A 19,794-nucleotide genomic window follows, 5' to 3' on the forward strand; every position below is an offset into this window, starting at 1 on the left:
CACATCGGGCTCCTTGCTCAGCGGGGAGCCTGCTTCTCCCTCTGCCTCTGCCTACCACTCTGTCTGCCTGTGCTCATGCTCTCTCTCTCTCTCTCTAACAAATAAATAAATAAAATCTTTAAAAAAAATGTGATTTTCTATTGACAGATTCATGGATTCAAGGATCTGAAACATTTTTTAGCTGATTAATATTATAAACTCAGATTCTGTTAAAAACTTTTCAGAGTTTTTTTAATTGGACATTTAACTCCCACATCAAGCTAATTTTATCGATACTTTTTTTACTACCAAGAGGAAATTTTTTATCAAATTCACTGTGTATTTCTTCATATTGTCCAATTTATTACCTAAAATATATTTTTAAAAGATTTTATTTACTTATTTGACAGAGAGAGAGAGAGAGAGGGAGAGGGAATACAAGCAGGGGGACTGGGAGAAGGAGAAGCAGGCTTCCCACTGAGCAGGGAGCTCAATGCAGGGCTTGATCCCAGGACCCTGGGATCATGACCTGAGCCCAAGGCAGACACTTAATGACTAAGCCACCAAGGCGCCCCATACTTAAAATATTTTTTTAATAAAACAAATAATTTTCTTTATCTTGCTATGTTGCTGCAAATTTTAGTTTCCATTCATTATAAATTTGTGATATCTTCTAGTCTTTTTTTTTTTTTTGTCCAGTTGAAGTCTTCTTATCTGTATCTCCACTTGATTCGCATCAGAGGATGCCTTTGTTTCATGCCTAACATCAGTTCACTTAGTTTTTAAGCTAGAAAAATGACTTAGTTATATTAGAATTAGAATAGGAGGTATTTAAACCTAATTAGCTCTCAGGCAAAGGAAAAGGAGGATAATTTGTTGCCAGCAGACCTACCTTTAAAGAATAGCTAAGAGAGATTCTCTAAAGGTAATGGTAACAGCAGGCCTAGAACTTCAGAAACAAACAAAGAAAGGTGGTTTGGGTAAAAATAGGGGTAAACATAATAGGCGGATTCTTCACCTCATGGGTTTTTAAAATCATGTTTGATACTTTGTATTAGCTTTCCATATTGCTGCTATAACAAATAGCCACAAATACAATAGCTTAAATAATGCAAATTTATTATCTTACAATTCTTAAGCTCAGAAGTTTAAAATGAGTGTCACTGGGCTAAGATCAAGGTGTCATCAGCACTGTATTCCTTCTGGACATTCTAGGGAGAGTCCATTTCCTTACCTTTCCCAGCTTCCAGCAACCATCTGCTTCCCTGGGTTCTTGGTTCCCTTCCTCATCTTAAGGCCAGCAATGTTGGCCAAGTCCTTCTCACACACTCATTTCTCTGATTCTCTCTTCTGCTTCCCTCTTCCACATTTTTTTTAAAGACTTTATTTATTTATTTGACAGAGATCACAAGGAGAGAGGCAGGCAGAGAGAGAGGGAAGCAGGCTTCCCACAGAGCAGAGAGCCCGACTCGGGGCTCTATCCCAGGACCCCGAGATCACAACCTGAGCTGAAGGCAGAGGCTTAACCCACTGAGCCACCCAGGCGCCCCTTCCCTCTTCCACTTTTAAGGATCTTGTGACTACAGTGCCCTCGCCTTGAGAAGCTAATATAATCTCTCCATTTTAAGGTCAGCTACTTAGCAATGTTAATTTCATCTGCCTCCTGAATTCCCTTTGCCATGTAACCTAATGTATCCACTGTTCTGGGGATTAGGTTATGGACATCTTTGGTGCAGGGGGTGTTATTCTGCCTACCATAGGATTTAACTATGATGCCATCAGATGTGGTGCTTAGTGTATATAGAGGAAATACTTGAGGAGGGATAAATTATAATGAGAAAAAAGCTAATCCCAAAGGCTATACACTCTATTTTTCCATTTCTGTAACACTTTTTAAAATAAAAAGAATGTGGGGATGGAGGACATATCGCCAGGGCAAATGGTTGCCAGGTGTTAAGGATGAGGGAATGGGCAGAGGGAAGTGAATAGGTTATAAAAAGGCATCATGCTCGGTCTTTGTGATTCTGGAACTGTTGAACATCTTAACTGTGGTGGTGGATACATGAACCTACACAAGCGATAAAATTGTACAAAACTTAATGCATAAATACACACACATACACATGAATGCCAATAAAACTAAGAAACTGGAATATGATCAGTAGGGTGTATCAATTTCAATATCCTGGTTGTGCAGAGACTTCAAAGTCAATACATATCTAGAGCACTTAAATTGTTCTTAATTATTTTTTTAGTGGGGGATGAGTAGTATTGGGTTTAATTGGTATATTAATCTCTGTGTCCCTGAAGGTAGCAAGGTATTTTAGGATATTGACCATTTCTTTAGTCTAGGGTCTTAAAAAATGGTTGGCAGAGGCAAGAGGAAGGCAGATGTAGTTGACAACACTGGGGATCCCTGCAGTGTTGGAATTATACAGTATCTCGACTGTGGTGATGGATACACAATCCTGCATAGATGATAAAGTTATACAGAACTCAAGATACACGCATAGATGCAACACACGTATAAATGAGTCTGATGGGGAAATCTGAATAGGATCTGGGGATTATATCAGTTTCCGTATCCTGGTTGTTGTAGTTTTGTAAAATGTTACTGTTGGGGGAGACTGGTTATCAGTCTCTTATTTCTTAAAACTACGTCTGTATATACAATTATGTCAATGAAAACTTCAGTTAAAAGGAGGCACCTGAGTGGCTCAATGGATTAAGCAACCAACTCCTGATTTCAGCTCAGGGTCCTAGGATCAAGCCCCACATAGGGTTCTGTGCTCAGGGCAGAGTCTGCTTGAGGATTCTCTCCTTCTCCCTATGTCCCTCCCCCTGCTCATGCTCTCTGTCTCTAAAAATAAATAAATAAATTTTTAAAAAAATTCAATTAAAAGAAGCAAAAGAGTAAGAGATTTAAAGGAAGTCAGGTTTCCATACCACTCAGAGTGATGAAACGTTGACACTGGTAGACCGTGATAAGTTACACATGTGTATTGTAATCCTTACGACAACCATTATGAAAACTATACAAAAAATACTCATTAATACTGTAAAGAAATTAAAATGTAATTCTTAAAAATGTTTGAGTGATCCACAGGAAGGCAAGAAAAGGGCAACAGTGGAAACAAAGAGTAAACAAATAATAAAATGGCCAGCTTAAGCCCAAGCATATCAGTAAGTACTTTAAATGTTGGTCTAAATGTATCAATTAAAAGAGATTGGTGGAGTGGATAAATTTAATTATCAATTATTGTTTAAATCAATATCACAAAAACTCATGCTGTTTGCATAAAATATTCAAAGAATATATGTAGTGATCTATACAGTGATCTTTCTTCTTTCTTCTTGTGCTGCAGTAAAGGTGAGCAATTTGCCCAAGGCCACCTCTCTATTAAATGGCAGACCTGGACTTGAACCCACTGTTGTCTAACTCCATAATCCACGCTTTTCAGCCCTTGTGCTGTGTTGCTTCTTTTGGCTTGATTGCCCTTTTTATAGTTAAACGCAAGGATGGAGGGTACTGTCAAAGTCTGTTTATTGAAGGAGAGGGAGAAAGAGTAGGTAAGTAGGAGGGGAGAGGATTAAGAAGGGAGAAAAGAAAGTGAGAGAGAGAGAAATCCACGAGACTTGAGTGGTAGAATGAGTACTACATTACTTTGTAAATCTCTTAATCCCATCAGACCCTTGGGCTGTCCGGGCCTTCTTTTCCTCCAGATCTCTTGCTGGTGGATCTCTGTGGCTGAACACAGCCTGAGTCTGAGATGCACTCCGCAAAGGCCAGCTTCTAACAACACGGGATACGGTGCAGAAACAAACTCTTCCACATGTCACATCCTCCCCTTTCTTGATTTATTTTGCTTTCATTTTGGTGGGAGCATATCCTCTCAAACTTCTTGAGAAAGAGTACATGGAAATTAACTTTTTGAGAACTTGCGTATCTGGAAGGGTCCTATTTTTCCTTCAGATGAATGCTCTTACTCCAATGTCCTTTGATAGTTTGGCTGAATCTTGAATGGTGGTAGGAATACTTTTCTTGTGAATTTTGAAGGTCTTTCTTCCTTGTCTGGTTGCAATTGAGAAGTCTGAAGTCATTCTGATTCTTGATCCTTTGCATGTAACTGTTTTTCCTCTCTGGAAGCTCATAGGATCTTCTCTTGGTCCCCAGTGATACTCCTTGATAAAGTTCTACTTGACTCTGTTTGTTGGAGGGGGCACTCGGTGGGCCTGCCAAGTTACACAATTATGTGTGTCAATTATTGAAATATGTGTAAATTGTCTTCTGGGAAGGTGCACTCAACACTTAGCACAAAGCATAATAAATATATAAAAAATATTTATACATATATATAAATATATATATAAATAAAATATATAAAAATATATAAAATAAATAAATAAATAAATAAAACATTGGAAAGTATAAATTCCATTTGTTTCCCATAAAAAAATGAAAAAAGAAATCATGAATTGTCTTATAACTGTCATGGGTACTACAGGACTATGAAATGGCAATTTTGCCAAGGGGCTCTTTGACCGTCATTAACCTTCAGTTTTCCTTTCTTCCTATTTTCTCTTTCCTTCCTTCTCTCAAACGTTTCTTGATTCCCAATATGTGCCAGGCTTCGAACTAGTGGCTGGAGCTCTAGCTGTGAACAAGGCAGACACCATCCCTGCCTTCCTGAAACCGTCTTTTGGCAGAAGGGACAGGCGCAAAAGCAGTAGTGACAACATGACTTCACTGTGTTAAGAATATGAAAGAAGAAGACTTGCCCCTGTCTCAGCTGTAATGTGTGAGCTGAGATCTGAGAGGAGTAAAACAATGTTGATTAAGCAAAGTGTGGGTATAGGGGCCCAGGAAAGCCCTAAAAAACAGGGAGTGTAAATGCCCAGAGCATCTTTAGTTGGCCAGAGCCAAGAGACAGAGGCAGACAGAGACAGACACAGACAGAGACAGATCAGAGATGAGACTGGGCAGAAAGCAGAGTCCACATCATGCCTGGCTGTAATATTCCCTCAGAAAGAAAAGAACTCCTCATAGCAGAACCACAGGGCAGTCCATTTACTTGCTTAACGGTTTAAATGGTCCTCCTGCTTCAATATGATGGTGCATTTCAACGAAAACATGTTCACGAAAAACATGTTAGTTCAATGAAAACAAGTTTTCAAAAATGTGTGTGTGTGTGTGTGTGTGTGTGTTTAAATGGTTTAGACTTTTATCAGAATACATGGTGGCTTTTGTCACCAGTGAACAAGACAGGATCTATTAAGAGTACCCAACACCATCTATTATGCTACTTGCTAATGTATCTACCTCCTGATGTTTTTGTTTGGTTTTGTTTTAATCACAATTCAGTATTTAAGAGATAAAGCTTTTGTAACATCCCGTGTTGCTCAATGACTGAATGCAAGTGCTGTCCTAGATCATGAGGTTACTGGTGCTTATTTCAATATTAAATAAAAGGATTCATTTTCACTGAAGCAAGCAGGGAATTAAGCTTACAACTTCAATTACCAATAATTAATTCCCCACACTGCAAGCCATGCAGTTTGCATTTAAACCCCCAATGCCCAATGGATAACAAAAATCTATTTTGATCACTTTTTATTTTCATCATTTAAGGAGTACATCTTATTTCAATTAGGCACATGCATTTTCAGATTATAGGAGAGAACAAATACTCCTAAAAAACTGGTGTTGGAGCTGGGGAGACTTTTAGGCAAGACAAAGAAATTCTAGGATCTTTTAATTTCTTTTGCTTTTATTGAAGGAGCACCTAATACTGTGTTAGAATTAGCTGCTTTATATTCGTGAACCTATTATTTACAAGCAGATGGATAATTTCCCTAACTTTGTTTTTCCGGAAGCACTAAGCTGTTCTTTGGTGGCTTTCCACCATCTGAGAAAAAGAAGGCAATCGAGCACATGATTTAGAAGGAGGTAAATTAAGTCCTGAACCCAAGTCGACCCTGCTGGTGGGACCGCAGGCACAAGGACCAGAAGAACTCTTCAGGGAGGGGCACTTGACCTAGAGCTGGATTAGAGAGACTGAGCTATCAGGATGTACCACAGTTTTTGGACAAATTCAGAGCAACAGAAAGAAGCCCCAACAGTGTCACCAAATGAAAGACACAAACCAGAATTCTTGGAGGTAAAAAAAGGTGCTTGGAATTAGGTTTCATCAGAAACAGACAGACCTGTGTGGCATGCAGAAACTAAGCTCTGAAAAGCCTCATCTTTCAAGTTTTTTTAAAGACATTCGTTTTCTTCCTGTTTGTAAATATTAACTCTGCCCCCAAATAAATCTCATACTTCATAGTAGAACTGGCCATCTTACAATAAAATCTCGTTTAGGTCAAACTCAGTGAAATCAACCACAAATTCACTGGAATTAACTTCTACACTGACTTTCAGGAAAAATAATGGAGTATCAGCTATTTAATAAAAAGTAATGACTACGATGGCATGCTCTAAGGTTAAGACATATTTATCCCATGGCTGTACAATGTCCCAACATGTCCAGAATCTTGATTCCCATATCCTACGAGATCCTTAATGTAGTAGGAATGCGCTAAAAAAATTAGATTCAGTGCATTATACATCTCATTTGTAAGAAAACAAACCAATATCAACCAATTTTTGAATGATTCTCTTAACAGGAGTTGAGGCAGAAAGGATTTTCTTGCTAAGTAGAACTTAGTGATTAAAAATGGTAACAGCTGTTCAGCCTAATATTCAAGCATTCTTATTAGTCAGTCAACTTTTTCCATCATTAAGTAAAAATATATACAATGTTGAAAGAGACCCAGCTCTCAAATTCAACCAAAAGAATTCTCCAAGTGAGAGGAAAGAAGGGATGGTTTTGCTGGATATTAGTATACAAAACAAACAGAAAGAGATTTCATGCTCCTGGGGGCCAAGAGTCACATCTACTAAAATCATTTAACACAGACACCCACCCCTGACCCTACTGAGTCTATGTTTGATGCATTGTTGTTAGTGTAACCAAATATTTCCACCGTAGGGCATCAAATTTAAATGATATAACAAGCGATTTCTTTTCACATGACCAACTTAGAGAAAGCATTAACACAATTTTTTTTTATTGCAGTTTTTGTTAATGAGCCCTTCTAATAAAAGGTAGAAGAGAAGATGTATTTTGCTTGGGAATGAAGAGCAACTGGGTCATGTTCATGTCTTCATTTCCGGCTTCATGATATTTTTCAAGGTCATGCCTTCAACAATAAAGGTAAGTCACTCATTTTAGACTCTTTGTTACTGTCGAGCTCAATACCATCTGTTAGACGTGACCTCACTGACTTCATTTAAGGCTTTGGCTCCTTTTCAATGGTCTGCTGATGTTTTTAGCACAGACAAGCAAATTCGAGCCAGGAACTTTATTGTGGCATCATGCAAATGTAAGTTCCCAAGGACAATGGATATTATTAGCCCACAATATCCCTACTGGACCACACAGCTCTGAGACCCACCCCCTAGTCATAGATAGCCACAGGGAACAAAGAGAAAAGAGAAACCTCAAATTCGCTTGGAAAGATAGGCCAACCCTGGAGGTCTTGGACAAGGAGCAGCTGAATGCCTGACAGATTTGCTATTACACAGCTGTTCTTGCCTGGGAAGAGGAGCTGGGAACACACATACTGCGTACCAAGATTCTGTGAGCAATGAACTTCTGAAGGCAACATGTTATCACTGGCTAAAAACATCTGCGTAAGTATACACGAACCCAAAGCAGACTAGACTGGAAAGCCAGTGGGATTCTTGTTGCTCCCCAGTTAGAACCAGAGGCTATCTCGAGGTTAATGATCAGCCCAAGTTTGGATATGGGCCACTGTTTGCAAGTAAAAGAGACATTGTTTATGACCATCATCTGTCACTGAAGCACTTTTGAATGGTTTTTCCACTGGAGGTGATGATCTTGTACTCCTGGGCTCTGTGCTCCATGGTACCAAATTACCATTTTTGAGGCAAATACCTAGTTAGGGGTACAGACTTTGGCAGTGCAGTATCAGCTCATTGTTCATACTCCAGCATTCAAGTGACTTAAAATTAATCCCAGACATAAAACTAGAAAATAATTGAACACAGGCTTGACCTCAGGTCTCTTATCTGTTCACTCTAGAACTTTTCTCATTTCACCATGCTAACTATATAAATTAAACCCAGCATTTTAGATTGCTATCCCTCACTGTGATAGATGGAGCAATTTCCCCCGCCCCCCAAAATCAACACCTTAAACCTGGGAACCTAGGAATATGTTTTGGTGCATGGCAAGAAGATTTAGGATTGCAGATGGAATTAAGCTGTTAATCAGCTGAGTTTAAAATAGGAAGATTGTCCTGGATTTTCAGGATGGGCCCAGTGTAATCAAAATGCCTTAAAATGTGAAAGAAAGTGGTAGAAGAGTCAGTATCAGTGTGATATATTGTGAGAAAGACTTGATTGGACATTTCTGGCTTTGACAATGGAAGAGGGTCGCCAGCAAAGGAAAGTGGACCCGTTCTAGAAACTGAAAAGACAAGAAAATAGATTTTCCCCTGGGACCTCCAGAAAGGCAGTACCCTGCCAACATTTTGAACCCAGTGAGATTCATCTCTAACTTCTGACCTCCAGCACTGTAAGATAATAAATGTGTGTTGTTTAAACCACTACATTTGTGGAGGTCCATTACGGCAATAATAGGAAATCAACACATTCTGTAAAGTACCTAAAAATAAACACATGATAAAACTCAATAATACATCCTACTATTTAAAAAAAAATCTAGTTTTTCTTTGAGGCTTAACCTTTTTTCTTTTTTAAAGATTTTATTTATTTATTTGTCAGAGAGACAGAAAGCATAAGCAGTGGGAGCAGCAGGCAAAAGGAGAAGCCTGCTCCCCGCCAAGGAAGGAGCCCAACGCAGGACTCGATCCCTGAACCCTGCGATGATGATGAGAGCTGAAGGTAGATGTTCAGCTGACTGAGCCGCCCAGGCATCCCTTGAGGTTTGAGCCTTTTTTTTTTTTTTTTAAAGATTTTATTTCTTTATTTGAGAGAGAGAGAGTGAGAGAGAGCATGAAAGGGGAGAGAGTTAGAGGGAGAAGCAGACTCCTCGCTGAGCAGGGAGCCGGACCTGGACTCCAAGATCATGACCTGAGCTGAAGGTAGTCACTTAACCAGCTGAGCCACCCAGGTGCCCCCCGCACTGAGGTCTGATCTTTAACAAGTCATAGCAATTAAGAGCAATAGCAAACATTCAAATATCATACCTATTATGTCAAGAATACCTATTATGCGTTCTAGATGTTAGATGTATTAGCCCATTTAAAACTTTTCAGAACATTAAGAGCTGGGTTCTGTTATCATCCCCACTTTATAGAGAAGGGAAATGAGAGACAGAGAAATTGTGCAACTTGTCCAAGGTCAAAAGCTGGAAAGTTCCAGAACTTAGATTGAACCCAGAGAGTCTGGCTCTAGAGTCTGTTCACTGCTATTCTGCTCTGCTTCTCTCAGTGGTAGTGGTCCAAAGGATAGCATCCTTATACAGAGTCAACTTAGATTATCTTGTCCTTTATGCGAGAGCTAAACAAAACTGCTTCTGGAGAAATATTTTTTTCTTATTCATAGGTTTTTCCTTTGAAGTATGTTTAGCTTTTCCTATAGGTTTCCTTGAGCTTTTTTCTTTTTAGCTTTCTTTTAGCTTTTCCCTGTAGGTTTGCTTTTTAACCTTTTCCCTCTTCTTAGTACTGAGGCTGTTTTTCTATGTTGATCACCAAAAATTTCATAGTCTTACAGATATGCATTATTCAAGAACTGATCAGCATGTCTGGTTTCCCACCTCAACTGTACCTGCTCCTTCTTGCCTCTTGCCCTCCTCGGATAATTACCCCATCTGCTAGTCTACATGCAAGGAAGGGAAGAGGAGGTGCAAATAGAATGTGTACACTTAGTTACTTGTCAACAGCTCTGACCAGAGAGGAGCTTTGCCCATGGTTGCCTATCATGGATTTTTTTTTTTTTTTGCTCTTTGTTCTCAAATAAAAATAAAACGTAAGCTTTTGTATTCCTATGATGTTGTATATATAGACAACATTTAAGTTTTCATTTCTCATACAGGCTTTGAGAATTGTTCATTTGATTTGTTCACGCTACACGGTATTCTCCATTATCACATTTGACCAAGAAATGTCACTGGTCACGCTTTCTTTGTTTTGCTTATTTTTGTGCTCTAGACACACACACAAAAAAAAACAAAATAAAAAGCTAAAATGAGTTTGTTCATCTTCAAGATTTCTTTCCCATTTAGAATATGCTTTACTCTGTGTGACGACTGTGATTGGAAATAGGTTATTGGGGGTTGGTAGATCAGCAGAGACCACTTGAAGTATTTTGGAAAAGGCTTTTGGGATCTGTTAGTAGGTGTAGATGTTCATTTGCAGATGTAGATGGATGTTTTGGAGGTGAGCAGCTGCCACACGGTTGCTATGTATGCTATAGTGAGTCAAGAACCGCTTCACCATAAATTCCTTCTGAGCTTCTGTGTGGACAAACTTGACTCTGGTTGGGACCATCTATTTCAATATTACCCCTTTTCTGAAACCTCAGCATTTTCAAGATGAAATAATTGAAACTACATAAAACCACATGGAAAAGAGTGTGTAATTCTCTAGTTGGTAGCCTAAAATGAATGGAATTAGATTAAATTAAATATGGATAGTTTTAGGTTTCCAATGATAATTTGCCAACTTGAAGGCTTGTTAGATAATGTAGAAGGTCGTTGTTAACTTTCTTTTTAAAGTAACAATTGCTACCATTTCCTGAAGTTTTATTTATTTATTTTTTTAATTTGTAAGACCCTTGTTAAGTGAATTTATACATCTAACTTATTTTGTCCTCATCCACACCCACAAGGTAGATATTTTTAACTCCCATTTTGCAGAAGAGAACATTGAGGCCAGGAGGTTAAGTAACTTTCCTTTGGTCACAAAGAAATCTCCCCAGGGAAGCCTTCCTCAGAGAGTTGTCTCCTAGAGAAAAAACAGACTGGAAGGATGCCCTTTGAATGCACCTCAGCTCAGAGATGAAACTGAACCCGTTTCTTCTTATCCTCGTTTGAAAACGTAAGAGTTGCTGAAATAGAAACATTGAGCAATATGTTTGAAGTCATGGAGGGATTCGTCAGGGCCAGATCTCAGAAATATCTACCTCTCAGGACCGTGTTAAGATGGAACAACCGTCTCGCTCAGTTCCTTTTATCTGTCTTTCTGGGTCAGTCCCTGCAGGGTTTCAATCCCATCACTCTTTTCTCCATTGCCTATCAATTATTTGCTGTCTGGCTCTGGGCTTGTGATACTTAAAAGAAGATACAAAGCAAGGTCTGAGGTTTTGCCTGAATTTCCTGGTGCTTGCCTCAGTCTTCTTCTTACTGTTTACTTTGGAGACTGGCTATACAATGGGTAGATTTGCTTGCACATCGGAGGTCATTACAGAAAGTTTGGAAAGCTTGGTAATTAACAAGGACTCACAAAAGCAGACCTCTGGCAGGAACTTCAACTGAATGAAATATCAGTTGAGAGGCTACTTGGGTGTTCTGTTGAGGCTTTGTCTACGTTTGGCTTTCAAAAATACATAGCTTAAAACACACACACGCACACACACAGCGTGAGCTTTAAATTGGTTTGGGAGGCGTGCATTTTAAAACACTGATTTGGGTCGCCTAGGAAAACAGTATTTGGGTGATACTTAATTTGATGTACTCCAGCTTTCGGGATTAAAGTGAAGGTAAGTTATTGTACCTGCCATTTTGGGTAGCTAGGTGAGTGGAAAAGAGAAATAATTTCAGAACTCAAAGATTCAGAGAATTGCATGAGAAAAGCTGAATCCATGTGCCTTGAAGAGGCACCTGAGACAAACAAAGGTGGTTAAACATCATGTTATGTAGACAGTTATTTGATACTCAATATCTTTTAGTTAGAATAGTACTTTCAGTGTTAATACACAGACTTACATTTAATATTCAATTTAAAGACCAGAGGATGACCTCTCCTGTTATAAGAGCAATGGTAAGATTATACTCCTTTTGGCAAGTTCCTTCCCAAGCTCTAAAGACTTGTAACAGGATTGCTATGTGTTCACAAAAACCATTTCTTACCTCCTAGGGCAGACAGCCACCTACAATAATAAATCTGATATTGAAATCAAATTAACAGGTATTTAAATTCAAGAAGGTGGTTGTTTTGGTGACACAAAAAGTTTACAAATTTCACTTCTTGCTAATATTAAGAACATGAAAAATTTATTTTTCATCTCTTTTCAACCACAGTTTAAAAGTAACATAATTTCTTATCTTTTTAAACCTCCAGCTTGGGGCACCTGGGTGGCTCAGTCAGTTGAGCACCTGCCTTCGGCTCAGGTCATGATCCTGGAGTCCAGGGACAGAGTCCCAGGACTGAGCCCCTTATTGGGCTCCCAGGTGAGTGGGAGTCTGCTTCTCTCTCTCCCTCTGCTCCTACTCCCACTCATGCTCTCTCTCCCTGTCTCTCTCAAATAAATAAATGATCTTTTATTATAATATATACATATATATATATATATAATATTCATTATTAGCCTATCCTGTGAGAAACAAAATAGTAACAGGCAAGGACTTTACAAACAAATGTGCTTTCAAGCAATCTTCAGATAGGATAGGAGAAAAAATGGGCCTTTTCAAATAAATCTCAGTGGTAGAACTTGGATGTCCTTTGGAACATAAACTGGAAGGTACTTATAAGCAGGGGTCATTTATCCTGGGTCCATACCACCAAATGGCTTCAAACGGTTTTAAAGTAGGTCATTTGGGTGCTCTGAAATGTTTGGCCCATGGTGACCTTCCTTAGCTCGTTCACTTGATAATAGAGTCCCTCCCAGCAGCCTCCTTGGGTTTTCTGGCTATATCGGAGCTTCATCAGGAGCTCTAATTAGACAGTTTAATAGAAATGCTTTAAATTATCATGTAGTACAGAATGAAAAAAAATCATTGTTTTCATTAGTTGAAGTATTTCTGCTAGTCCCCAGCTAAAAAGTCCTAATATTGAAGCATAATATAATAAACGCATTGCGAAACCTCTTAAACAGCAGGTCACAGAGAGGAAATTAAATGAAAGAAGTAATCTAAAATTGCCAAGATTTTACCCGAAGCATTACTCTTAGGCATCAATATCATATAGCCAACTTTACCAAACCAGAGGAAGTATCAACCAGAAACAGGTCTCATCCATACAAATAAAGAACTAATAGTTGTTACTCTCTTTGTCTTCGTAGGCAATGCAGCTCTCATGTCAATACACAGATGGAGTGGGTTGCTTCAGATATAATCCATTTAAGAATTTTTGAGTATTTTTTAAAAAAAGATTTTATTTATTCATTTGAGAGAGAAAGAGAGAGAGAGAAAAAATGAGCAGGGGGGTGGTGGTGGGAAGGTACACAGGGAGAAAGAGGGAGAGGGAGAAGCACACTCCCCATGGAGCAGGAAGTCTGTCCTCCGGGCACGATTCCGGGACCCTGGGATCATGCCCTGAGTGGAAGGCAGATGCCTAACCAACTGAGTCTCCCAGGCACCCCCTGTTTGAGTATTTTTATTACTGAAGATGAGCTTATTTTGACTTAAGAATCCATCCATAGTCAAGTGGGGAAAATTCATATGGCATTTGTCATGATTGTCTTTACATTGAAAGAACTGGCATTGGACAGCAGAATATTAGAATGAAATTTACCATTTGATTAAAACGGGATCTATCTCGACATGAAGCACTTTTGTTTTAAGAAGGACTGAAAAGTATCCTAAGAATTGTGCCCTTCGCTCAGTTGATCTGTATCATGAGCTGGATAAAGATGGTCCCATGGAAATAAATACAGTGTGAAAGAAGATGTTAAACAGGGGGGATGGGAATTTCCTCTGTGGGCTAATTTAACATCACATAAGGGTATAGTTTGCTTTAATATATTAGTTACAACCTAAGAAGAAAAAGAACAAGGCTCAAGTCTAGTGATTGAGAAGTGGTTTAAGATTTAAAAAATTAAATGCAGAACACTAGCAATAGAAAATAACTTCTGTGCTTTTTGAGCAACACTGGAGGTTTGAATTATTTGTGTTTGTTTTGTGCAAAGGAAATTTTCTTTTTCATGGGTTAGGTATATGGAGGCCATTTGAAGAATTTTATTTTTCTGTAATTTTGGTGAGGTATTAATTTTGCTGCTCTGGTGTATTTGTGATTAGATGTTTTAGGTGCTGTTTTTTCCAATCAAGTTCACAAGTTTTTCCAGGTTTGAGGAGCTGTGGACAAAGAGAACTGGAGCTGGGAATCTGTTTCATTAGTTTCCTTATATTTCTGACAACACATATTGCCAGTGTACAGTACATACATGATTTTAAGCGTCCTCATCTGGGGACCCTGAAAGAACTCCTCCCACAGAAAGAGGATTAATGTATTAATAGACCATGTCAGTTATTTTTTCCTTAACATGTTCTAAACTAGAAAGTTGGATTTTCCAGCTTTAAAAAAAATGTTGAATGTTTTGCTTGTAAGTCCCTTGAGTTCTGTCCTTGGTTGGAGTTTTATTTTCCCACCCCTGATCCAGTCTGAAGTTCTTTGTCTGCAATTCAATCTCTATGGCTTTAATCATTTTGGATTGTACTGATGGCTTCTCAGTAATAAAAGAAATGGGGAGCCAGGCTTAGCATGGGACAAGTCTCTTCAGCTGGAGTAAGACATTACATATGAGTTGTCTACCCACAAAAGGGCCCACTGTCAGCTTAAATTAATGAGATACATGTTTTAATCATTAAGGTAATAGCAACATGTGGATTCTTTGCCTCTGTTTTAATCATTTCTATGTTTTTACCGGCTAGATCATCGAATGCCTTCTTTTGAGAAGTCTTCCCATTTCATTGTGGCGAATAGGTTCTATGTGGGGCAGAAATAAGTGCTTCAGAGTCCTAAGAAACACTACACAGCTTTTACATCAGGCCTTGGTGAAATTTATAGCTACCACTTTGTCCTTCAGTGCAAGAATTTGGAGGGAGGGGTCCTTAGCCACCATTAGCCCATGGAACTAGCATGGGCTCCAGTTTGCAAAGAGTCGAAGTGGAGACGTGAATCGTAGGTCTCAGCAGGTGAGGTTGGGGTTAAAATGAATGTTTTGTGGACTGTGGGCAGCATTTCCATGATTTGAAAAAGAGACCGCTGACTGAGACAGTGGGGGCTCTGAATGCTTGGCCACAGCTGGAAATTTCAATTCACGGGCTGGTATCTGCTTGGCAAATGTTGGCAAGGGGACTTGCTGTTCTCGGCAGAGTCCACGGGAAGCCGATCAGCACACGGCTCTTAGCCCTGAGAGACCAGAAAAGCATGTTGCAGGAAGGGACATAGGAATTCGGCACCATTTGTGTTCTCCTCAGATATTGAGGCTGCCCCAGTGAAACCTAGAGCATAGATTCCAAAGGAGAAAAAAATCCAATATATTAGTTATTTTGTTTGCCACCAAACGCATGGCTTAACCGATTGTCCACTGAATTCATGAAGGTAAAACAATCTTTTCGTGAATGCTGTAGAGCTGTTGCAGTGTTCGGCCTGTTCCCACAGTAGTTGTTCATAGCCTGCACGCGGCGTTGTTCTACGTGTGTTACAGTGAATAATATCATTCCACTGTGAGCTTCTGGAGGGCAGAGCCAGAAATGTGTTTAATCTGTATGTCTTCAGGTCTTCACACCGGTGGATGCTCCATGAAAGATTGTAGAACAGAACTGAGTGTAGGGATACGTGGGGTTTCTGCTTTCCTTTCAGGAAATGAGGTGAATCCAAGGGGTGTGTGGGAGGAAATATAAAATTATAGGTTGGAAGGGGTCTCAAAGATCATGTCCTTCAACACTTGTTTACAGACAAGGAAAGGGAGGCCCAGAGAAGTCAATGGTTTGATCAAGATCACTTAGTTGGTGGCAAAGGCAGGATAGAGATGACTTAGCATTTTGTTGGGTGGGAATGTGTTAGACCTTTGCCGCCCAGTAGGGCAATGTGTTAGCAGGGCTCTCCAGAGAAACAGGACGTGTATGTATAAGCTTCAGGTTATATATAAAGATTTATTATGAGGAATGAACTCACACTGTTATGGAGCCTGAGAAGTCTCGCCATCTACCGTCTGCAAGCTGAAGACCCAGGGAAGCTGGTGATGTGATTCAGTCCAAATCCAGAGGCCTGAGAACCAGGGGAACCTATGTGGAAATCCCAGACCAGTGAAAGACGAAATGTCCCAGACCAACTGGTAAGGCAGGAAAAAAGTGGTGAATTTCTCCTTCTGCCCTTTGTTCTATTCTATCTATTCCATCAATCGATGGGATGCTGTCCACCACATTGGTGAAGGCAGTCTACTTTATTGAGTGGGATGATTCAAATGCTAGTAGTCTCCTCCAGAATCACTCTCACAGCCGCCCCCCCCCCCAGAAATAGTGTTTCATCTGGGTACCCAGTGGCTGGCAAAGTCGACGTGTAAAATTATCCATCACTGTTAGCTGCTAGCTCGCAAGGTTTGTGAGCACTTGAAATGTGGCAAGAGAGATACAGGTACTGAAATTCAAAGTTTACCTCGTCCTACCTAACTTGCACAGCTGAGGCCGTGCAAAATATTTTTCCATTGAAGATAACTTTATTGCTTTGATAGAACTGCATTTCACGTTCATCATTGAAAACTTAGTGTCTGAATTGAGAGATGTACACACTAGATTTTGAAAGCATCATGAAAACAAGTGTGCCATAGCTTGTGAATAATTTTCTATGTTGATTCCATGTTGAAGTAATATTTGGGACCTACTGGGTTAAATAAAATACCATATTAAAACAGCACTCGTTTGTTTCTTTTTACTGTTTTTAGCTTGGCTACTAGAAAATTTAAAGTGACATGTGTGGCTTGCATTGTATTTCTCTTGTCTGGTGTTGTCCCACAGCCTCAGCAACCAAATCTACCTCAGATAGACAAGCTGAGTTGTAGATTCAGTGTGGAGATTCATCACTCTTTCATTTTTCTCCTCAGACCACTTCTGGAGGGGGAAAAAATGGGGGGGCGTGGTTCTCTTGGCTGACAGCTGGAAAATTTAAAGTGGGTTCTGTTCTACTTGTATCTCCTTCCAAAATTTCTGAAAACCAAGAAAATATAATTAATTCATTCAGAGAATTTTCTTACATTTTTATTTGCTTCAATTGTCAATGCTTCTAGAAAAAGAAGTTTCTAACCAATAACTGAGCTTCTGATTAAAGGCACATACAAAGTTGATGTCTCTGTTTTTACTGACTTGTCCATGTTCCTATGAGAAGTGGGCCATATATTTTGAAAAGAACTAACATTATTTTGGAACTAAAATTATTTGGGAAGAATAAAATGATTAAAATTAAAATTACATGATTTTATTTAATTAACAAATTAAAACACAAATAATTAAAAATTAAATCAGTGTTATATTTTAATAGTTGCTTTGTCCCTGTTTCCGGTATAACTCTGCTTTTTGTCCAGGCAGGAAAAACAAAAAGATAATCATGCAGCTCTGTGTAGGGTGTGTTTTCTGCACAGACAAAGATGATTCTCTCTTACTGCTATTTGATGCTTGGGAATTCTATCACAATTTTGCTGAGTTCTGACATTGGCCAGATGAAGACGCCTAAGGATGTGCTAGAAAGTTTGGATGCATGAGCCCATAAACACTGCTTTTGATGAAAGAGCAGTTGGATTTGCCCACAGATCTTAAATTCACCCAGAACCAGTATTTGTACAAAGACTTACATATACCCTCCTCATTAGCCCTCCTCGCTAGAAAAAAACTTAGTGTAATTGCACTGCAATTGAGTTTATGGTCAATAGAGGGCACCAAAGGATGGAAAAGTAGTTTGATAGATTTGGCTTCTTTCCCCAGCTCAATTCACTGGTAAAAATATAGTTTTAAAAACGTTTGAAAGGTCATCTTTTCATCTTGAAGAAGGAGGAATCAGAACTGCTCTCCATATGTGTAATGTCATTTCTGCCCATCCAGATGTGGCCAAGCTGAACGGAGTACCACCCAAAGCCTGGGGTTGGGTGCCTGAGTGGTCTTGGAAGTGGAGAGCAAACTCCGAGGCGCAGGCTGCTTTACCAGGGGGCATGGTCAGTGTTTCCCCAGCTGGGACTCAGCCCAGCAACTTCACCAGTACTGGTCCTTTAATTACTAGCAAATTCAGGTCCTTTGCCGGGAATAAACTGACACTGTGAATATTCTAGTTTCTGCCACGTGGCAGGTACTCTGTTAGTTTCTGGGGAAACCAGGTACTGAAACAGATCAGTCTGCATGCAGCCTACAGTCTAGTGGGCAACAGAGATATTAACCAAACCATCACACACACAGTAAAAAATTATCTGGACAAAGTGGTGTTCGAGATGAGATGTGAAGTTTACTAGGAGTTTACCAGGTGAAGTAGGGAGGATTGAAGAAGAAAACTCCAGGCAGAGAGAAGAGCAGCGTCCAAATGTCTGAGCCAGGGGTGGAGGAACAGTTCAAGAATTGAAAGCCATTATGGCTGGGAATATGAAAGGAGAGTGGCCGAGACTGGACCAGGAGGCAAAGTAATAACACACAAGGACTGATGGGAATACCATACAAGGGCTTTGTTGTATGTGCGATGCAATGCTCTTGATAAGTAGATGTTAAGATTAGATTTCTGTCTTTAAAAAGAGGACTCTAGGGATGCCTGGGTGGATCAGTCAGTTAAGTGTCTGCCTTCAGCTCACGTCATGATCTCAGGGTGCTGGGATCTAGCCCCACATCAGGCTCCTTGCTCAGCCTGCCTTTGCCTGCCACTCCCCCTGCTTGTGCGGGCTCTCGCTCTCTCTCTCTCTGACAAATAAATAAAATCTTAAAAAAAAAGAAAAAAGAAAAAAAGAGGACTCTAGCTGTTTTGTGGAGAATGGATTAGAAGAGGGCCAGATCATACAGAGGTTACTATAGCAATTCAGATGGGAGATTTTGATGACTTGGACCACAGTAGTGATGTTGAAAATGGAGAGACAGGAACAGGGAAGGAGCTCAGATTCGCTGGACGGAGTTGTGGATGGAAGAAGGTGGTAAGGGAGAGAATGGTGTTAAGGTAAGGAAAACCTCAAGGTTTCTGGCTTGCAGAATGGTCACCGGTTAGGGTTTTTAAACTCGGAAAACACAGCTAGCAGTGTTTAGGAAGCATTCTCGTAACCAATATGAGGAGGAAATCAGACATTTCAACAGGGGGCAAACTCAGTCCAGTCTGTTTGTCTTCGCATCAAATCTCCAAACCTCTCTGTCATTAATGGAACATTTCAAGAAGAGCTGGGAATGACCAACAACATTGTAACATGAGATCTAAATACAGAGCTGCCAATACCAATATATGCGTGTGTATACAATGTAGAAAAATTCTGGAAGAATATGATCAAGTCGTTACTGTTATTTGTGGTGGAGTCAGATGAGAGGGAGAGTCAATTTCAAGTCTAGATGTTACTGTGTTGTCTGAAAAATTTTAAAGCAAGACTTAATTGGTCTTCTAATTAACAAAACCCATAAAATCACTGCTGTTACCAATAGAAAGCTTTTCGGCTGGGAAATTTAAAGCCCTTTGTGGAGACCCAATAATCTCCCACCTCCATTAAATCTCTCTCCTGGAATCTACAGAGCCTTTCCATTTGGGGACCCCCTAGCCCCAGAGAGCATAGATTTCTATCGCAGCAGCTCATTAGAGATGCTCAGAAAATCAACGTGCGGACTAGCTACAGAAGCCCTC

The sequence above is a fragment of the Lontra canadensis genome, unplaced genomic scaffold, assembly GCF_010015895.1.
Source record: "Lontra canadensis isolate GAN:19392208 unplaced genomic scaffold, GSC_riverotter_1.0 scaffold1, whole genome shotgun sequence".
NCBI lineage: Eukaryota > Metazoa > Chordata > Mammalia > Carnivora > Mustelidae > Lontra > Lontra canadensis.